This window comes from Dendrobates tinctorius, unplaced genomic scaffold, assembly GCF_039654945.1.
Source record: "Dendrobates tinctorius isolate UK_male_01 unplaced genomic scaffold, ASM3965494v1 ptg000208l, whole genome shotgun sequence".
NCBI lineage: Eukaryota > Metazoa > Chordata > Amphibia > Anura > Dendrobatidae > Dendrobates > Dendrobates tinctorius.
This window is the reverse complement of record NW_027361875.1, coordinates 1,433,648-1,452,345: the sequence shown is the minus strand read 5'-3', so window position 1 is coordinate 1,452,345 and position 18,698 is coordinate 1,433,648. Positions and strand designations below refer to the sequence as shown.

General features: G+C 44.3%; 1 protein-coding gene across 3 annotated transcripts in view; it reads right to left on the bottom strand.

Moving 5' to 3' along the window:
• Nucleotides 1-18,698, bottom strand: part of SLC8A3 (solute carrier family 8 member A3) — a 463,850-nt gene that overhangs the window by 312,672 nt on the left and 132,480 nt on the right. The window lies entirely within an intron of this gene.

Sequence of the window (18,698 nt, the reverse complement as noted above, 5' to 3'; positions counted from 1 at the left end):
TCCTTCAAAGCTCAGACCAAGGATGCAATTTGGGGGAAATTAATGATGAAAACCAATTTCTCAAAACTGGCTGATATTTGGTTTCTAAGTCTTTATCCTTCTACCTGAGGAGCATTGCCAAATTTAAACATCTTATTTCACAAAAAGCCCTATCAATACTGATACATGACTTTATAACCCTATGGCCGGATTATTATTATAATGCGCTATACGTAGAACTCACAGACAAAGCAATACACAGCCTTCTGTTAATCTAAAATGTTGCACCTAGGTAAACAACCAAATCAATCGCATTGTGCCCAATAGCACAAACCCTCTGCACGATGCACGGGCTGCCCGAAAAATAGAGAATAAGGGTGAATTTATATGGACCAACTGGCGACACTAAATAATCGCGGATTGGGAAGCATTTACTGATAGTCGGTCGCTTAATAGCCTGTGTACACAGTCAGACCATACACATTGAATGATCTGTATTAGATCGCTCCAGGCACATAAGATGCCATGGTTCTCGGATGTGTGACTTCCGTTGACACAGGACGAGGCATCGCCGAGAACGGTGAACGTTTACGCTGCGTAAAAGATTATTTTGTCCTGTTTACACTGAAATATTATTGTGACACAAGCATTCTTAAAAAAAAGACTCTTTCACAATAATCTGTCAGTGTAAATGTAGCTTTAGTTTGAAATTTGTCCAATGACCTTTCAAGCCATAAAAAACTTAGATCATCTCTACGTGAAGGATCTACTGAAGTTCTACACTCCTAGTCCTCTCATATCAGCAGGCATGAATAAACAGTCGATCCTAAAATCCAGCTTAAATCATTTGGAAGCAGAGCCTTTTTCTATACCGACCACATTGCCTCGAACATATTACCTGGATCAATCAGAGAAGTGGCCCCTGCAGAGTGGCTAATAATGAGGGCAATCTGGCCTGTTCATCTGGCCCCGATGCTCCGGGGGGGCCTTGGCCAGATTGCCCTCATGTGTGGCGGGCAGGGAGTGATTCCTGCAGCTCTGCTGCCTACAAGAGAAAATAGGAGCGGAGCTGCAGGGATCCGTCCTGCTTCCTGCCCGCACTTCCTGTCTGACGCAGCGCGGACAGGAAGCTGCTGGGACAGTGATGCTTCCGCTGCGGGAGAGCATTTGGAGAGGTGAGAGGTGCTGTGTGTGTTTTGTTGTGTGTGTAGTGTGTGTGTGTAGAGATGAGTGGTGGTGTGTGTGTGTGTGCGTGCATGTGTAGCGCTGCGGGAGAGGAGGAAATGATGGACTTGGTGGAATGGATGAGGATGGTGGTGGAAAGGGCAATGATGGGGATGATGGGGGAGGAGGAAATGATGGAGATGATGGAAAGGGCAATGATTGGTGGTGGGGGAGAAGGCAATGATGGAGGTGGGGGAAAAGGCAATGATGGTGGTAGTGGAAAGACAATAGTGGTGGGGAAAAGGCAATGATGGAGGTAGTGGAAAGGAGGAAATTATGGAGATGGTGGAATGGATGAGGATGGTGGTGGAAAGGGCAATGATGGGGATGATGGGGGAGGAGGAAATGATGGAGATGATGGAAAGGGCAATGATTGGTGGTGGGGGAGAAGGCAATGATGGAGGTGGGGGAAAAAGGCAATGATGGTGGTAGTGGAAAGACAATAATGGGAGTGGTGGGGAAGAAAGCAATGATGGAGGTAGTGGAGGAGAAGGCAATTATGGAGGTGGTGGGCAATGATGGGAGTGATGGAGAGGGCAATGATGGGGTGGTAAAGGAGAAAGTATTGATGGAAGTGGTGGAAAGGGCAATGATGGGGTGGTGGCGGAAAAAGCAATGATGGAGGTGGTGGAAAGAACAATGATGGAATGGTGGGAGAGAATGCAATGATGGTGGTGGTGGAAAGGACAATGATAGAGTGGTTGGGAGAATGCAATGGTGGTGGTGGAAAGTACAATGGTGGTGGAAAGGACAATTATGGTGGTGGAAAGTGCAATAATGGGGGTGGTGGGGAGGAGGAAATGATGGAGGTGGTGGAATGGGCAATGATGGGGATGTGGGGGAGGAGGAGGAAATGATGGAGATGGTGGAAAGGGCAATGATGGGGGTGTGGGAGAACGCAATGATGGAGGTGGGGGAGAAGGCAATGATGGTGTTACTGGTAAAGACAATGATGAGAGTGGTAGGGAAGAAAGAAATGATGGAGGTGGTGGAGGAGAAGGCAATGATGGAGGTGGTGGAAAGGGCAATGATGGGAGTGATGGAGAGGGCAATGGTGGGGTAGTAGGGGAGAAAGAAATGATTGAGGTGGTGGAAAGGGCAATGATGGGGTGGTGGGGGAGAATGCAATGATGGTAGTGGAAAGGACAATGATGGTGGTGGTAGAAACGGCAATAATGGGGGTGGCGGGGGAGGAGGAAATGATGGAGGTGGTGGAATGGGCAATGATGGGGTGGGGAGAGGACAATAATGGGATGCGGGTGGAGGAGGACACTGAGGGGTGTGGGGTATTGGGATGGGAGGAAGGGGGACATAATGGACTAAGGAACAGGGGGAGGAAGACATTATTATCACTTATTATATCTAACACAGTGCCTTAGTATATAGTGTACGTACTTATTATGTATAACACAGTCCCTTAGTATATAGTGTACATAATTATTATGTATAACACAGTCCCTTAGTATATAGTGTACTCACTAATTCTGTATAACACCATCCATGCATAACACTGTCCCTTACTACATGCCATCCTCTCTAGTTATATATGGTGCTGTCCCTTATTATATAGCTTCCTCTGCTGTTATGTACAGTGCTGTCTCTTACATAGTGTATTGTTGTTAATTTTGTTATTCACAGCACCCTCTTTTATCACATAGTCCCTCTCTTTTTAGATATAAAATGACTGCTGATGGAGGAGCCGGTGACCAGACGACCAGTCTATCAGGTCCTTCATTAGAAAAGAAGCTTTCCCATGCTCCATCAGCCATCATTGCATTATACATCTAACCAGACAGGACAGTGTGTAATAAAAAAAAAAAAGGCTCTATATAATCCAATATGTAAGGGACGGTACTGTACATGACAAGAGAGGGCACTGTATAATAAGGGATGGCAATACACATAATAAAGAAGACTATGTAATATATATACACATGTATGTGTGTGGCATATATATATATATATATATATATATACAGTGGGGCAAAAAAGTATTTAGTCAGTCAGCAATAGTGCAAGTTCCACCACTTAAAAAGATGAGAGGCGTCTGTAATTTACATCATAGGTAGACCTCAACTATGGGAGACAAACTGAGAAAAAAAAATCCAGAAAATCACATTGTCTGTTTTTGTTTCATTTTATTTGCATATTATGGTGGAAAATAAGTATTTGGTCAGAAACAAAATTTCATCTCAATGCTTTGTGATATATCCTTTGTTGGCAATGACAGAGGTCAAACGTTTTCTGTAAGTCTTCACAAGGTTGCCACACACTGTTGTTGGTATGTTGGCCCATTCCTCCATGCAGATCTCCTCTAGAGCAGTGATGTTTTTGGCTTTTCGCTTGGCAACACGGACTTTCAACTCCCTCCAAAGGTTTTCTATAGGGTTGAGATCTGGAGACTGGCTAGGCCACTCCAGGACCTTGAAATGCTTCTTACGAAGCCACTCCTTCGTTGCCCTGGCGGTGTGCTTTGGATCATTGTCATGTTGAAAGACCCAGCCACGTTTCATCTTCAATGCCGTGGCTGATGGAAGGAGGTTTGCACTCAAAATCTCACGATACATGGCCCCATTCATTCTTTCATGTACCCGGATCAGTCGTCCTGGCCCCTTTGCAGAGAAACAGCCCCAAAACATGATGTTTCCACCACCATGCTTTACAGTAGGTATGGTGTATGATGGATGCAACTCAGTATTCTTTTTCCTCCAAACACGACAAGTTGTGTTTCTACCAAACAGTTCCAGTTTGGTTTCATCAGACCATAGGACATTCTCCCAAAACGCCTCTGGATCATCCAAATGCTCTCTAGCAAACTTCAGGCGGGCCCGGACATGTACAGGCTTAAGCAGTGGGACACGTCTGGCACTGCAGGATCTGAGTCCATGGTGGCGTAGTGTGTTACTTATGGTAGGCCTTGTTACATTGGTCCCAGCTCTCTGCAGTTCATTCACTAGGTCTCCCCGCGTGGTTCTGGGATTTTTGCTCACCGTTCTTGTGATCATTCTGACCCCACGGGGTGGGATTTTGCGTGGAGCACCAGATCGAGGGAGATTATCAGTGGTCTTGTATGTCTTCCATTTTCTAATTATTGCTCCCACAGTTGATTTCTTCACTCCAAGCTGGTTGGCTATTGCAGATTCAGTCTTCCCAGCCTGGTGCAGGGCTACAATTTTGTTTCTGGTGTCCTTTGACAGCTCTTTGGTCTTCACCATAGTGGAGTTTGGAGTCAGACTGTTTGAGGGTGTGCACAGGTGTCTTTTTATACTGATAACAAGTTTAAACAGGTGCCATTACTACAGGTAATGAGTGGAGGAAAGAGGAGACTCTTAAAGAAGAAGTTACAGGTCTGTGAGAGCCAGAAATCTTGATTGCTTGTTTCTGACCAAATACTTATTTTCCACCATAATATGCAAATAAAATGAAACAAAAACAGACAATGTGATTTTCTGGATTTTTTTTTCTCAGTTTGTCTCCCATAGTTGAGGTCTACCTATGATGTAAATTACAGACGCCTCTCATCTTTTTAAGTGGTGGAACTTGCACTATTGCTGACTGACTAAATACTTTTTTGCCCCACTGTATATATATATATATATATATATATATACATATACACACACAGTGCCTTGTGCAAGTATTCGGCCCCATGAACTTTTCATCCTTTTCCCACATATCATGCTTCAAACATAAAGATACCAAATGTCAATTTTTGGTGAAGAATCAACAACAAGTGGGACACAATTGTGAAGTTGAATGAAATTTATTGGTTATTTTACATTTTTGTGGAAATACAAAAACTGAAAAGTGGGGCGTGGAATATTATTCGGCCCCTTTACTTTCAGTGCAGCAAACTCACTCTAGAAGTTCATTGTGGATCTCTGAATGATCCAATGTTGCCCTAAATGACTAATGATGATAAATATCATCCACCTGGGAGTAATCAAGTCTCTGTATAAATGCACCTGCTCTGTGATAGTCTCAGGGTTCTGTTTGAAGCACAGAGAGCATCATGAAGACCAAGGAAAACAACTGGCAGGTCCGTGATACTGTTGTGGAGAAGTTTAAAGCCGGATTTGGATACAAAATGATTTCCAAAACTTTAAGCATCCCAAGGAGCACTGTGCAAGTGATCATATTGAAATGGAAGGAGTATCATACCACTGCAAAGCTACCAAGACCCGGCCGTCCCTCTAAACTTTCATCTCAAACAAGGAGAAGACTGATCAGAGATGCAGCCAAGAGGCCCATAATCACTCTGGATGAACTGCAGAGATCTACAGCTGAGGTGGGACAGTCTGTCCATAGGACAACAGTCGTACAATGCGCAAATCTGGCCTTTATGGAAGAGTGGCAAGAAGAAAGCATTTTTTTCTCAAAGAAAACCATAAAAAGTGTCGTTTAAAGTTTGCAACAAGCCACCTGGGAGACACACCAAACATGTGGAAGAAGGTGCTCTGGTCAGATGAAACCAAAATCAAACTTTTTGGCAACAATGCCAAAATGATGTTTGGCGTAAAGGCAACACGGCTCATCACCCTGAACACACCATCCCCACTGTCAAACATGGTGGTGGCAGCATCATGTTTTGGGCCTGCTTTTCTTCAGCAGGGACAGGGAAAATGGTTAAAGTTGATGGGAAGATGGATGGAGCCACATACAGGACCATTCTTGAAGAACACCTGTTGGAGTCTGCAAAAGACCAGAGACTGGGACGGAGATTTATCTTCCAACAAGACAATAATCCCAAACATAAAGCAAAATCTACAATGGAATGGTTCACAAATAAACGTATCTAGGTGTTAGAATGGCCAAGTCAAAGTCCAGACCTCAATCCAATCGAGAATCTGTGGAAAGAGCTGAAAACTGCTGTTCACAAACGATCTCCATCAAACCTCACTGAGCTCGAGCTGTTTGCCAAGGAAGAATGGGCAAGAATTTCAGCCTATCGATGTACAAAACTAATAGAGACCTACCCCAAGCGACTTGCAGCTGTAATCGCAGCAAAAGGTGGCGCAACAAAGTATTAAGTTAAAGGGGCCGAATAATATTGCACGCCCCACTTTTCAGTTTTTGCATTTCGACAAAAAATTTAAAATAACCAATGAATTTCGTTCAACTTCACAATTGTGTCCCACTTGTTGTTGATTCTTCACCAAAAAATTACATTTGGTATCTTTATGTTTGAAGCATGATCTGTGGGAAAAGATTGAACAGTTCCAGGGGGCCGAATACTTTCGCAAGGCAATGTATATATATATAAATATATACCGTATATAGAGAGAGCTTTGTCGCCATATAAGGAAGGGGGCATTTCTTGCACAGGGGCCCCAAGCTGTCAAGTGTCCGCCCCTGTATGTACACTTTACGACAAAATGTTATACAGCACTTATAGCAGTCAATCAGGAACTGTTTTATGCTCCATTAGATACCTCCTTATTCTCAGTATTCTCCACTAGATGAACTGTGTCAGAGGTGGACATACCTCTTGGGCCTCTGTACGTCTGAACTTACCAATGGTAAGGGGGCCCACATCCACCTCCAAAACAGGTGGAATTGTGAGGTATCTTGAACTACTGGACTGCAGGCACTTCTGTAGTTCACTAGTATGGTGCCATATGGAGGAACCTTATAGCACCACCTTTCCCTAGGTCTAGGAGACATACTCCATACAAAAGTTATCTAAATGAACGCACTCAACACTGACTAACAGCAAAACCATGAAGTTTCCGGCATATCCCTAGCATTGATATCATTATCTACACAAAATATTGTTATGCCCAATATTTTCCTCCATCTTTTAACTCAATGTGACCAATCATTTAGCACCATAAGCTGTTAAACGTACGGCCTCTCTGTTTCTGATGAAATCCTACCCTCTCAGGGTCAATGACAAGCAATTAATGATACTAAGCAATTTAATTCAACTTCAATGAGCAGCATATTCTACTCTGCACCCAGAGGCTTTGACAGTCAATTTTTGTAGCAATGTATTGATTAGTTAACCAACTAATTGAATAATGTATCTCAAGCAGCTTCATTCCATTTCCCGGGCAGCCATTTTATACATACAAACCATTCTATTAGAACAGCAGAATTGCATTGTTAACTAGCACTTACCTACTTATTACTTTATGGATGACTGTATAGAGAATCATTTTTGGTATATTCACCACAAAAGGCAAACATGGTGTGAATAAAGCTACAAGATTAGTGAAAACATTTGTCATTGGGAACAAAGTAATTGATCGAAAAGATTGGCCCAACTGGACAACCCTTGTCCAAGAGCTCTTTAATGCTCATTCAGACATCTGTGTTTTATGTACTTGTTCTGTCTGAGATACCGAAACGCTTAGGTCCACTACTTGTACTTTTTCCTTCTACTTGCATTGTTACCAGTACTATTATCTGTACCTTTCAATTATCTTTAATAAATGTTAAATTTTACTTACCCAGGACTGCATTTTTCACACTTGGTCCTCCAATGTTTGCTGGGGACAAATCTATTCATGACCTATCCATATACAACACTCCACCGATTAGCTGTTCTTTCTTCCGGCGGTGGATGCAGATGCATACATTGGCCATGTCCTGGTGCTGCACCTTATTTCTTAATCAAGTGAATGGGAGATTAGATATAGTACCTGGGATAGGTCACTAAACAATGTAAGGAGCCACACCATTCCAGGTATGTACATTGTTGAAATCTGGCCGCTGCCGGAGAAGATAATAACTGATGGGTGGGGGTGTCAGATAAATTGAATGTCTAATGTTCTGTATAAAGGAGTTGGAATATGTGATAAAGGTGATAGGATGCTACAGTACGGGAGGGAGTTTTTATAATCTACTGCTGTTGAGGGTGTTGGACCCCCCACTAATCTGATACTGATGACCTATCCTAATTATTAGGATTCATCTAACTAAAGCCCCCGTCTCACATAGTGAGATCACTAGCGAGATCGCTGAAGCGTCACCGATTTTGTGACGCAACAGCAACCTTGCCAGCGATCTCGCTACATTTGACATGCAATGGCAAACGCCCCCCGCTGATCGTGCTCGAATGTCCTGGGCCATTTTTTCATCGTCGGTGTCCTGCTGGCCAGCGCGCATCGCTGTGTTTGACCCGATGAGCGACCTCGTTGGCGACGCAAAACTCAGGGACGCAGGCTGAAATCGTTCAGAAAGGCTGCTGTGTGACAAGGTACCAACGACCGCCGAGGATCGCTGGATGGTTGCTGCGTCGCTGAAGAGATCTGCCTGCTTGGCAGCTCACTAGCAACCATTTAGTGACGCACCAGCGATCCTTACCAGGTCGTATCGCTGTCGGGATCGCTGGTGCGTCACTAAGTGAAACGGGACCCTAACAATTCAGTCCATGCAAACAAAAAAGATCACCCATCTTGGGTAATTTTGTGTGCAACTTGTAGCACAATGGTCCTCTACACAAACTTCCAAAACATACTAACCCAGTTGGATCCTTATGAACCCCATCAAACTGTTAGTGTATCTTAGATAGAGAAATAAGACATTAAGTCCCATTAGCCACCAATATGAGTGAGGACAATAAGAATATATAAATGCAAAATAAGCAAGAGAAATAAATATGGATGAGCCTTGTGAACTGCTGTTTCCATTTTTTGCTCTTTCTTAACTTTATTTTCTATGTTTTCTATGAAAGGGATATTCATTCCATCCTCATAAACTGTCAACAACCTTGTGGCAAGAAGGAGTGGTCTCGTCCTAATATTGCCTTATTTTAAAGACAACCATACACATAAGATGGCTGTTGGCTGAACGATTCTTTGGCCAATCGTTCAGCCCACAGCTATATAGGTCATACGCAGAAGAGTTTGTCCAGCTGTGAGCTTGTGTTCTCTATGAGAAAGTTGCCGAAATATCTCTACATCTAATTTGTGGGAGAACAAAGCGATCAGCAGTCCACAATCAAACATACCCAATCAACACCTTCTCTGACAATCGGCTAGCTAGCACCCCCATAGGCATCAGAGTGGTTGCCGAACAGGTCAACAATGGCAGGTTTGGCTGTATGGGGGTTAAAATCTATTGCATGGGAGATACAAGCTGCACTTTGTTGCCTTATGGCTAGGGTGAAATGGGAGACACAAGTCCCCATTGTTTTTGGCACATAATGGGGGTCCAAGAAAAATGATCGACACTAATATAACAGTGATCACCAATCAAGTGGAAAAGTAATGTTTTAGGTAGACAAGAAAATTTCTTTAATTTCCTCCCCCCCTCTCCATATAGGTTAATCTGGGAAACTGAAAACAGACTGGGGTCTTTATTGTTGTCCATGTGGCACAGGTAGTCAACCATCTTATTTCTCTTACATAAGCCGATCTGTATTCCTGATTTGTGGTTTCCCAGGATTATTTCCAGATGAATTAATATTCTTTGCAGATTTTGTAGCTCATTTAGCTTTTCTTCAAAGCCCAGAACAATCTGGCAGATGACACTTTTAAGGATTGGTGGTGGCAAATATATAATTCAAGTGTTCTTACAGTTTCCCTGACATCCTGCAAGACAGAAGAAGCAGACAGAGGATAATAGTGTAATTGCCTACATGAAAGGAGCCGAGCTGCCTGCATCAAGCGGAAGACTTACAAGTAGAAAGTAATTGTGATATACGTAGAAAAGTGAGAGAAATATAGGACAGGTATCATCATATCGAGTATTGTTACAAATAGACAACAGTCAACTAAGGCAGCTTTGAAGTAGAGACTCCTACAAACAAAAATGTAACAAGGTAGGAAAACAGATTTTCTTGAAATTCTAAAAATGACGGCTAAAAAATTTGGCTGATTAATAAATACCGTTACCATTAAATTGGTAAAATTAAAACACAGCCTCAAATTTTGCACCTATTTCTTGGTATTTTTGTTAACATACAGTCATGGCCAAAAGTATTGACACCCCTGCAATTCTGTCAGATAATATTCAGTTTCTTCCTGAAAATGATTGCAAACACAAATTCTTTGGTATTATTATCTTCATTTAATTTGTCTTAAATGAAAAAACACAAAAGAGAATGAAGCAAAAAGCAAAACATTGATCATTTCACACAAAACTCCAAAAATGGGCCGGACAAAAGTATTGGCACCCTCAGCCTAATACTTGGTTGCACAACCTTTAGCCAAAATAACTGCGACCAACCGCTTCCGGTAACCATCAATGAGTTTCTTACAATGCTCTGCTGGAATTTTAGACCATTCTTCTTTGGCAAACTACTCCAGGTCCCTGATATATGAAGGGTGCCTTCTCCAAACTGCCATTTTTAGATCTCTCTACAGGTGTTCTATGGGATTCAGGTCTGGACTCATTGCTGGCCACCTTAGAAGTCTCCAGTGTTTTCTCTCAAACCATTTTCTAGTGCTTTTTGAAGTGTGTTTTGGGTTATTGTCCTGCTGGAAGACCCATGACCTCTGAGGTAGACCCAGCTTTCTCACACTGGGCCCTTAATTATGCTGCAAAATTTGTTGGTAGTCTTCTGACTTCATAATGCCATGCACACGGTCAAGCAGTCCAGTGCCAGAGGCAGCAAAGCAACCCCAAAACATCAGGGAACCTCCGCCATGTTTGACTGTAGGGACCGTGTACTTTTCTTTGAATGCCTCTTTTTTCTCCTGTAAACTCTATGTTGATGCTTTTGCCCTAAAAGCTCTACTTTTGTCTCATCTGACCAGAGAACATTCTTCCAAAATGTTTTAGGCTTTTTCAGGTAAGCTTTGGCAAACTCCAGCCTGGCTTTTTTATGTCTCGGGGTAAGAAGTGGAGTCTTCCTGGGTCTCCTACCATACAGTCCCTTTTCATTCAGATGCCGATGGATAGTACGGGTTGACACCGTTGTACCCTTGGACTGCAGGACAGCTTTAACTTGTTTGGATGTTAGTGGAGGTTCTTTATCCAACATCCGCACAATCTTGCGTTGAAATCTCTTGTCAATTTTTCTTTTCCGGCCACATCTAGGGAGGTTAGCCACAGTGCCATGGGCTTTAAACTTCTTGATGACACTGCGCACGGTAGACACAGGAACATTCAGATCTTTGGAGATGGACTTGTAGCCTTGAGATTGCTCATGCTTCCTCACAATTTGGTTTCTCAAGTCCTCACACAGTTCTTTGGTCTTCTTTCTTTTCTCCGTGCTCAATGTGGTACACACAAGGACACAGGACAGAGGTTGAGTCAACTTTAATCCATGTCAACTGGCTGCAAGTGTGATTTAGTTATTGCCAACACCTGTTAGGTGCCACAGGTAAGTTATAGGTGCTGTTAATTACACAAATTAGAGAAGCATCACATGATTTTTCAAACAGTGCCAATACTTTTGTCCACCCTCTTTGTTATGTTTGGTGTGGAATTATATCCAATTTGGCTTTAGGACAATTCTTTTTGTGTTTTTTCATTTAAGACAAATCAAATGAAGATAATAATACCAAAGAATTTGTGTTTGCAATCATTTTCAGGAAGAAACTGAGCATTATCTGACAGAATTGCAGGGGTGTCAATACTTTTGGCCATGACTGTAGTTACAAATCGTCTTATAATTAAAAATTACAGGCAAAAAAAAAAATCTGGCTTCTGTCTGCAGCTCCTATTCAGTAGAATATATTTCTATGGTACCTGACTGCTTACAGTGTAGTGTGAGCTTTCAGCTGTACTCCCTTCCATCTATCTCCAAATTCTGGTTAGATTGCTGCATTACCATTAGCAGGAATTAATTGAGAGACGGAAGCAAGGAAGTGTGACCAGATGTTCAGACTACAAAAGGGTTTGTTAGTAGTCTTTAACCACGGAGACAGATAGGCATACGTGCTGCAAATGTAGGGGGTGTTTTATATGTAAAAGTAATGTGTGTCTTATGTAATGTATTATGGTGATATAAAGTGTTAATGCATATTTTGAGTATAGCATAGGATAAGCTTAGGATAGCATAAGATATTGAATAAGGACAATAGGTTTAGCATATTAGATAGGAAAAGGTTAAGGACAGAACTAGCCCAGTGAGTGGGCACTAGTGTCAATAAAAGGTGGGCACTTCCTGGCTAGGGGGAGTGCGGTGTCATCCAGTGAAGTGCAGTGTGCAGGTCAAGTTCAGGTGCGGTGGGTCGCTGGGGGTAGCATGAGCTAACCTTTCAAGGCAGTGGGAGAGTTAGCACCACGCCGGATCCCTGCTCTCTGACAGCCATGGTCTCCGGCATGTCACTTCACTCACCTGCGCTGCAGTCGGTTCTTCGAATCCCCCTACTCTGCATCTATCCAGCAGAGCTTCAAGCCAGGGCTCCAGCCATGTCCTTAGAGCATGCGCGCGCGCTCCCGCCCTCTTAAAGGGCCAGCTCGTGCATTTGCTATTTCCTCCCCAGCCAATGGCTGTGGGGCATTATGTATATATTGCTTCCTCCCCACTGTGGAGGTGCCTGAGCAAATTTCCTGTTCCGCAGTCTAAGTTGTGTAAGGTTGCGCCCCTGCTGCACTTTGGTGCAGATCCTGCTTGCAGCACTCTGGTGCAGATCCTGCCTGCTGCACTCTGGCACAGAGAGTGCCTGCTGCAGTCTGGTGCAGATCTTGCCTGCTGCACTCTAATGTAACAAGGTGGCACGGGGTGGTAGTCATGACTGAGTCCAAAAGCAACAGTCCATAAGCACCATGGCCCCTTGTACATAAAACAGACAGTACAGATGCAATACCAAGCAATTTACCTCTTCTCCATGGTCAATGCAGCACGGCAATAAGGGTCCAGAAGCACAACCCAGGCACAGTTGTAAGCCAACAGGGAAAACGATTTATTGTAGAAAAGGAAGATGGAATAAACTGGATAAAAAATTGTGCCATTTTCCGAGACCCATAGCATCTCCATTTTTCATGATCTCAGGTTGGGAGAGGGCTTATTTTTTGTGCGCTGAGCTGACGTTTTTAATGATTCCATTTTTGTGCACATACGATCTTTGCTTGCCCGTTATTGCATTTTAATGCAATGTCTCGACGACCAAAAAATTAATTCTGCAGTTTTGATTTTTGATCACGTGGCGTGGGTCACCGGTGAGCGCATTTCTGGCCGGATGTCCGGAAGCACTTGTTAAATGCCGCTGTCAGACTTTGAGGCTATGTGCACACGTGCGGAATTTCCGCGGAAATTTCGGCGGCAATTCCGCAACTCCCTGTCGCGGGAAATCCGCATGCGGAATTCCCACGAAAAACTAGCGTTTTGCAAGAATAATTAGCTTTCATAATGCTAGCGTTTTCAAAAGTGATCTGTAGCATTGCTTGGAAAACTGATTGACAGGTTGGTCACACTTGTCAAACATAGTGTTTGACAAGTGTGAGCAACTTTTTACTATTGAGGCTGCCTATGAGGCATCAATAGTAAAAGATATAAAGATAAAAATAAAAAAAAAATAAAAAATCGTGATATTCTCACCTTCTAGCATCCCCCGCAGCGTTCCCAGCGATGCCTTGCAACAATGACCCCTATGACATAGCATCTCGCGATACTGCTACGTCATCACAGGTCATTGTCACAAGGCATCACTGGGACCGGAAGATGCCGGGAGCTTGGCTGACAGGCGGTAAGGCTGCGGGGGACGCCGGAAGGTGAGAATATCACCATTTTTTATTTTAATTCTTTTTTTTTAACAGGGATATGGTACCCAGGACCTGGAGGAGAGTCTCCTCACCTCCAGACCCTGGGTACCATCCGCACATTTTCCGCTTTCTTTGCGCATGGTGGGCTTAGCCACATGCGTTAAGTAAGCAGAACAATGCATTCCAATGTATGCGGAATCCCCGCAATTCCGCAGAAAGAATGAGCATGCTGCGTATTTTCCCATGATGCGATTCAGCCTCGGAAAAATACGCAGCATTAGCACAGCATGTGCGGAATTCCATTGACTACAATGGGTTGCAGATTTTTTGCGTTTATGCAGCATTTTCACTGCGTTTTCGTGGCAAAAATGCGAAAAATCCGCAACGTGTGCACACAGCCTGACAGCGGCATTTAACTGGTTAATAGCCTTGGGCGGATTGAGATTCCACCCGAGGCTATTGCGGGCACATGTCAGCTGTTCAAAACAGCTGACATGTCTTGGCTTTGAGGTGGCTCAACGCTGGAGCCCACATCAAAGCGGGGGTGCTGCCATCGGACATACTATTCTGTCCGATGGCAGTAAGGGGTTAACTGTAAACTCTTTTTTTTTTGACTTATACACAAAACTCTACAGCGTTGCATGTAAAAAGTGGAAAATAGAATAATCTGTATACATTGCTCACAGTAGGTCATATCAATAGTTTTCCTGTGTCTACATCAACTGTGAAAGACTTCAGAATCCGATGATCAACATAAAAAAGGAAGGAACAATTTTAGGAAATACAATATAAGGAGGGAGCCTCTTTAATAACAAATCTGGTTCCAGTTCTCTCTTTATAGTTGACCAGCCAAGGCGTTAATGTGTTTTTAAGAGCAGAAGAGAAGTGATGTGATGCCAGTGCTTAGAAAAGGGTCTAGGGATCCACCATGAAAGGACCATTTTGCACAATACTGTTATATAAGCAAGATTAAGCCAACAAAACAACAAAATAATGACATGAGTCACAATATGAATCACCGGCGTTTAAAATAACTCCTCCGAATTCCTGCACACTCCAGAAAATGGACACTTTCACAAATGTGACTTGTGAGTAAGCGTATAATTAGATTCTTCTTCAATGGCTCATTTCAATCCACAGTTTACTAGAAAAAATATCACAAGTACTAATTGGACATTTTTTCTGTTTTCCAGTAGAAATAAAGCAGATATGCCAAGATTTATTTTACAGATGGGGGAAATAATAAAATGTGACTTGAGAAATGTTCATGAAAAAGTTTTAGGTGTTTTTAATTCTTGGTAGTTGCATGGCCAGGGGCAAGGGAAAGATGTAGTAGGTAACTAGCCAGGGAGTTATTGGGGAAAGAAGGACATTCAAGTAATATCAATTACCACCTATCCTCAGAATTACTGATAACTACTGGATCCAGGCTCAGACTGGCGCACAGGGTAACAGGTGAATTCCCCGGTGGGCTCCTGTGCTGGAGTAAAAAAAAATCAACTTTCAATTGGATACCGGAAGTAAAAGAGAAGAAGCGACAACGTTCACCAGACTTGGAGATCCACATTTAAATGCAACTTGAAGAAAATAAATATCTACTGAAATATATATAAAAAAACGAATGACAGCTTGCCGAGACCATTCACCAGCAAATCTGTGAGCAATTTAGGAAAGTAGCCAAATTCTATTCTCTCAGTACACCCTATATATTTATGGAAGAGCCATAGTTGCTATGGAGGAGCCATGGTTGCTATCCAATCTTTTTATTTTATGGACAGTCAATGAAAAATGAGGTCATTAAAGGTCGGACCATGATGTCTATGACACAGTTTACACTATCATCACAAAAAGGGGTCTAATGGCCTCATTTTTCATGGACTGTCAGTAAAATACAACAGAACACAAAGTCTTGCAATCTTGAGATGGGCACATGTGGTTGAAGCTGTGCTTATGAGTGATGACAGGGTAGAGCAGAATAATGACTAAAAGAAATAAAAAAAAGTGCAGAACTCGAACTAACAGGGGTAAACAGTGTGCTAGGGGTAGGATGCTCGCCTATATGAGATGTATTACTACCAGGCAGAGTGCTAAGAGTAGGATGCTCGCCTATATGACATGTGCTATTGTAACTCAGGTAATTGGATGCAGCGACACAGAGGCACAGAGCAAGGGTTAACAGGGGTAAACACTTGTTTGATTTAATCGTTACAGTGGTAAATCTCCTTGCAGGGAGTAACAGGGGATTAATCAGATAAAAGCTAGGGATTACAAAAGGACGGAGAAATTTAGGGTGGCAGTTTATATGTAAGTCTATTTCACTTAGCGTGAGTCAGATGCTTGTCACTTCCTCTGGACCAAATGCTGGCCTCCGGCTGAGGCTGGTGCTGAGGTCTACCAGCTTCCCCGCCTAACAAATCCCTCTTCTCTCTTCTGGCGGCAACGGGCAGTCATCGGTCTGACCTACTGAGTCCCTAGTCCGTCAAGCTGCTCTGCAGCCAAGAGTATTTCACAGCAGTCTCCCGCTCGGTGTGCACTCCACTGCACGCCCGACGACATTCCCAGGTCCTTTCTGCATCGACCCTTATCGCTGCTACACAGCCTATCGTTACTCATGGCACGATACAGGTCCTCGCTCTCACTTCTCTCTGGCGGGAACCCCCTCTCCCTTCCCGCCCAAAACTTCTTAGGCTATGTGCACACGCTGCGGATTCACCTGCGGGTTTTTCTGCGCGGTTCCGCAGGTAAAACCGCAGGTATAGTGACCTGTGGTTTATCTGCGGATTGGCCAGCGGTTTTCCACCTGGACAATGGTGCAGGTGCCAAACCGCTGCGGAATCCGCAGAAAGAATTGACATGATGCGGTTTGTAAACCGCAGCAAAACCGCACGGAAAAAAAACGCAGCGTGGACACAGCGGTTTTGAAAACCTATAGGATAACATGGTACTGTACCATGTCTGCAGAACTGCTGCGGATCCGCAGGGCCAAAAACGCTGCGGAACCGCAGCAGAATCCGCAGCTTGTGCACATGTGGCGCCCCTGAGGGTTCAGTCGCCACAGAGGTACTGCACCTCCTCCTGAGGTTTGGTGCCCCACCATCCAGGTAAGGTGGAGACACCTGACCACACTCCAACACCTGCATCCCACACAACATAGTAGTGTAGCAAAGCACCCTTTGGTGGCTTCCTGCTTGGAACACGAAGCGTGCTGGGAGGCGGGTGGAGTTTAGTTTGCACAAAAAGAGCGGGAAGGGTGTAGGATTGAGTCAGTTTGTCACAGGAGTCTGACGAGGTCAGTCTGTGAGAGGAGATCCCCGGAGTGGGATGGATGAAGGAAGTGCTGCGGCCGACCTCAGTGATCTGGGTCCGCTGGCACAGGAAAAGAACACTGATAGAAAGCCTGACTCTCCATAAGAAGGAAAGGATTAGAACGGAACGTGAGGGAAGAGAACTAAGGATTAGGGTTAGAGGAGAACCCTTCCCCAGTTCTATGCGCAAGGCCGGGGTCCGGTCCCTGAGGTTGTATGGATACTAATGGTCCTGCAGCAGACACCGGAGGAATAGAAGTTTACATCACTTTATTCCCACACAAGACTTGGGGGCACAACAGCATCGTGAGTGAGCCAGGACAAGGTAGTAAGGAGTCCCCGAAACAGGCTATAGCTGTCTGCCGTACAAGTAGAGTTCATAGGAACACCTGACAGGAGGAAATCCAGTGTAAGTCAGTACTGTGAGTACTTCACTAAAGGCGCAATAAGGGAGACGTTCAGAAACGGCACATGTTGGCGGAGTGTTGGAAAGGAGTACTTCATCTTGCCTGGAAGATGGCTGAGCTCCTGACCCGGAGGACACGGCACAGATGCGGGTCCTTGTACCACAACCGACTGTGAGTAAAGCTTTCGAACTAGATGCCCTGGTGTCCTCCACTTATTCCTGCATCAACCTGCCCGGCACTGCTACATCCCCTGCGCCTGACACTACACCATGTACGTGTCACTTCACCTACTCTGCCCTGGGACTACAGCCCTGCCTGTGGAGGGCTATAACATCATAGCTGCACCACACCATCTGTCCCAGAGGATCTGTCTGCAGCGTCGGCTTAACATCTTCATTGCCGAACACAACAGGTGGCGTCACGACTCATTCATTCACAAACTCTAACCATCATAAGCACACTGCACATTCCCCTTTTACAATGGGCGCCCAGGGCCACGGGCCGGGTCCCAGCTGCCGTGACATCTCCCATTGAAGCTCATCGGGCCCGGTACCGAGTACTTCCACAGCCCTGGGAGGGCGACCCACACATAGCCTTTTACTCTCCTGGCCACACCACGCCCCCTCTACGCAGATCATGGGTGTCCTCCATCCTCAATTTTCTTCCCCCTGCAACAAGAGGTTCGGCTCCAGCAGTTCCGGATCCGATGCCCTGACAGCACCCAGTCTTCTCCCCTACACCACTATCAGGTAGAGTGCTAGGGGTAGGATGCTCACCTATATTTGATGTGCTGCTACCAGACAGGGTGCTAGGTGTATGATGGTCGCCTATATGAGATGTATTACTATCAGACAGAGTGCTAGACATAGAATGCTCACCTACAGTATATGAGATGAATACCCTAACTATGACATACAAAGCCATTCACACCCTGTCTCCTCCATACATCTGTGACATGGTCTCCCGGTACCTACCCGCACGCAACCTTCGATCCTCTCAAAATCTCCTTCTCTACTCCCCTCTTATCTCTTATTCCCACAAATGTATACAAGACTTCTCCTGGGCTTCCCCCATACTCTGGAACTTTCCACCCCAACACATCAGACTTTCACCTACCATGGAAACCTTCAAAAAGAACCTGAAGACCCACCTCTTCCGACAAGCCTACAACCTGCAGTGATCC